This window comes from Miscanthus floridulus, chromosome 2, assembly GCF_019320115.1.
Source record: "Miscanthus floridulus cultivar M001 chromosome 2, ASM1932011v1, whole genome shotgun sequence".
Classification (NCBI taxonomy): Eukaryota; Viridiplantae; Streptophyta; class Magnoliopsida; order Poales; family Poaceae; genus Miscanthus; species Miscanthus floridulus.
In genome coordinates, this window is record NC_089581.1 from 44,478,208 (window position 1) to 44,481,926 (window position 3,719).

Sequence of the window (3,719 nt, forward strand, 5' to 3'; positions counted from 1 at the left end):
GCAATTCTGGAGACACATTAGGAAAAGTATCCATGAATTAGTTCTTCCAAAATCTAACAACAAGCGACACTACATGGAGCTGTTGAACACTGCAAGGTTTTTATCAAAGAGCCCATTTTGACAATAGACTGGGCCACCAGCGCCGTGCTAGTGTGCAGCCCCGTCGGACGCCTGCAAGAGGAAATAACGAAGAATGCACCTGGGCAAAAGCGACGGGCTAGGGTTTCGTGGAATGCCGCTACACAGTCCAGGCCCTCTAGGACGAGGACCAGTAGTATGCCCGCCCGGTGCGCCGCCAAATCTGGAGAGATGGAGCCGGGGTCCTAGAGCACAGGAGCTAGGGTTTCGTGGAGCACAACAACCGACGCGGACCGGCGGGAGGAGGCAGCACCGGTGAGCAGGCACGGCGTCGGCCAACAGCGGAGCCTAGCCACGCTGCGCTCTGGCCAGGGACGGCCACCGTGGGTGGATCTAGGGCGGCGTGGGGCAAGGAGGGGAGGGGTCGGGGCCGGCCGCCGGCGGGAGGCAGGGAGAGGAGGGCCGAGCAGGCGAGTCCGCGAGGGTGTTTGGGGGCGGCGGCCGATGGATTAGGGTTAGGACTTGTTTGTTTTTTTATTTATCCTATGCGTGCATATATTTTTATGTGCGTGCATATATTTTTCTATGCGTTTTTAAAGAACCGACAAAATAAATTATATTTTTCTGTGAGTGCTGATTTTTTCGTGTGTGTATTGTCACGCACAGAAAAATCATATAATTATTCTGTGGGTTTTCGTATTTTTCTGTCGAGATATTTTGGAACCGACAGAAGAATCGTAATTTTCTGTGCGTACCGAAAAAAACGCATAGAAAAATTCGTCACCCACAGGGCAATTCGAGTTTCCAGTAGTGTGTGTCCAAACATACGATGTGATAGGGATTAAACTTTAGGGAGATAAACTAAATAAGGCATAGAATATTGTAGCAAAAGTCCTGCTAGTGAAAGATGCTTGGATGTTCTTCTCTCAACTTTTTGCCCCCCTTAGCTTGTTGGTTGTTGCATAGCATGCACGTGGATGTTACACCGTGGTCATTGGATGATGCCACACTGCACAGCAGAATGCGTGCATGTTCAGAGCGAGGCACAACAGATGGATCCTGCAGTGAGCAAAACCAATTAATTAGGGATTAGCCACTGCTAATTGTCCATCTAAAACGATTATTCAGAGTGATGGCCATGCGTTTAGGCAGCAGGTGCGTCAAGCCTAACTAAAAGTAGCAGGAGTAGATCACATGTCCGTATTCGTCTCGCAAAATAGTCTTGATCTCTATATTTAGTTTCGTAAATAATCTATATTTAATACTTCATGCATGTGTCCAAACATACGATATGATAGAGATTACACTTTAGGAGGAGGAACTAAATAAGGCATAGAATATTATAGCAAAAGTCCTGCTAATGAAAGATGCTTGGGTGTTCTTCTCTCAACTTTTTGCCCCCCTTAGCTTGTTGGTTGTTGCATAGCATGCACGTGCATGTTACACCGTGGTGATTGGATGATGCCACACTGCACAGCAGAATGCATGCATGTTCAGAGCGAGGCACAACAGATGGATCCTGCAGTGAGCAAAACCAATTAATTAGGGATTAGCCACTACTAATTGTCCGTCTAAAGCGATTATTCAGAGTGATGGCCATGCGTTTAGGCAGAAGGTGCGTCAAGCCTAACCAAAAGTAGCGCAACACCAATCATGGGAGTAGATCACATGTCCGTATTTAGTACGAATGATTTTATCTAAGAATACTTTAATTGCATGCATGCATTATTGTACGGTGTTCATTACTTCTTTTCCTCCCCTTGTTTTTTTATCCCGAAAGGGAGATACAGTAAGATTTTAACCTTTTGGCCTATTATTAGTCAAGCATTCCTGTGTGCCTATATATATACATGCATTATTGTGCGGTGTTCATTACTTCTTTTCCTCCCCTTGTTTTTTATCCCGAAAGGGAGATACAGTAAGATTTCAACCTTTTGGCCTATTATTAGTCAAGCATTCCTGTGTGCCTGTATATATACATGCATTATTGTGCGGTGTTCATTACTTCTTTTCCTCCCCTTGTTTTTTTATCCCGAAAGGGAGATACAGTAAGATTTCAACCTTTTGGCCTATTATTAGTCAAGCATTCCTGTGTGCCTATATATATACACACACGCAAAAGAGCAAATAAGGATGATTAGAGATAACTTGAGAGTGGCACAATCTCGATAAAAGAGTTATGCTGACACTCGGAGAAAAGAATTGGTTTTTGAAATAAAGGATTTTGTTTACCTAAAAGTATCACCAATGAGAAGCGTGAGAAGGTTTAACATGAAAGGAAAGTTTGCACCAAGGTATATTGGGCCTTTCAAGATTTTAGAGAGACGTGGAGAAGTAGCTTATCAGTTGGAATTGTCTGAGAGTTTGTTAGGTATACATGATGTGTTTCATGTGTCTCAATTAAAGAAGTGTTTACGTGTACCAGAGGAGAAGATAACATTAGAGGAGCTTACAGTTAAGGAAGATCTCACCTATGAGAAATTTCCGGTAAAGATTTTGGAGACAACAGAAAGGGTTACGAGGAGCCGAATTATAAAGATGTGTAAGATTCAGTGGAATCAGTATACAAAAGATGAGGCTACTTGGGAAAGAGAAGATGATTTAAGAAAAATATACCCGCAACTTTTTGAGTAAGCATCGTCCGAATCTCGAGGACGAGGTTCATTTTAAGGGGTAGAATTGTAACACCCTAAAAATTTCATGATTTTAAAATAGGAGAAAATGATTTATTTATACATTTTGTGAGCATTTAAACTTAGAAAAATAATAACTTTGTTAAAATTAAAATCAAATATAAGGTCTACATACATGTTTGTGCATTCATGTTGATGCATATTTATTTTGTGATGCTTTGGTTTGATTGAAATTTGCAAAAAAATTAAATTTGGCTTGAAATTAGATTTGAAATGTGTTTAAAAAAAGAATTTTACCCCCTCTCTCCCTGACTTTTGGACTGCTCGGCCTCACCTCTCCCATGGCCCAGCGTGCTACGCGTGGCTCACCTGCTCCCTACCCCGCTTCCCCGCAGGCCTAGCTCCCTCTCCTGCGGCCCGCACTGGTAGGATGGCCCAGCAAGCCGCGTGGTCACTCTCCTCTCTCCCCTGTGACGCTGACGAGCCGGTCTCGCGTGTCAGCACCTTCCCCCACCTCTAGCTCATGGACGAGTCAGACACCACCATCGGGAGTCCGCATCTGCCCTGACTCCGCACGATTGGTGTGTGCCCCACGCTGCTCCACCCCTTAAATAGCAGCCCCGTGTCCGCCGCCTCCTACCGAGCCCTAACACAAGCCGCTACCTCGCCTAGAGCTCGTAGCCGCCGCAAGCCCTACACCGCCACCGCCGCCGAGTTCAAGCCGCCGAGCCGCACGCCACTGTAGTTCCGCCTTCGTCCGCATATAGCCCCTTCGCCTTCGTCTCCTCTTTGATCCGGAGCTCTCGGTTCATCAAACCGTGGACTCTAGGGCCCTAACCATGTGCACCGGCGAGTTCCTTCGCCGCCATGCCTGGCACTATTCCAGCCGACCAGTCTGCTCTCTCCCTCCCTCGTCTAATCTAAGCCCTCCAAATTAGATCCAACGGCACATATCTCACCATACCCCTTCGTCTGTCACATTTGCTAAAGAGCCCCTCGACTTCTTTA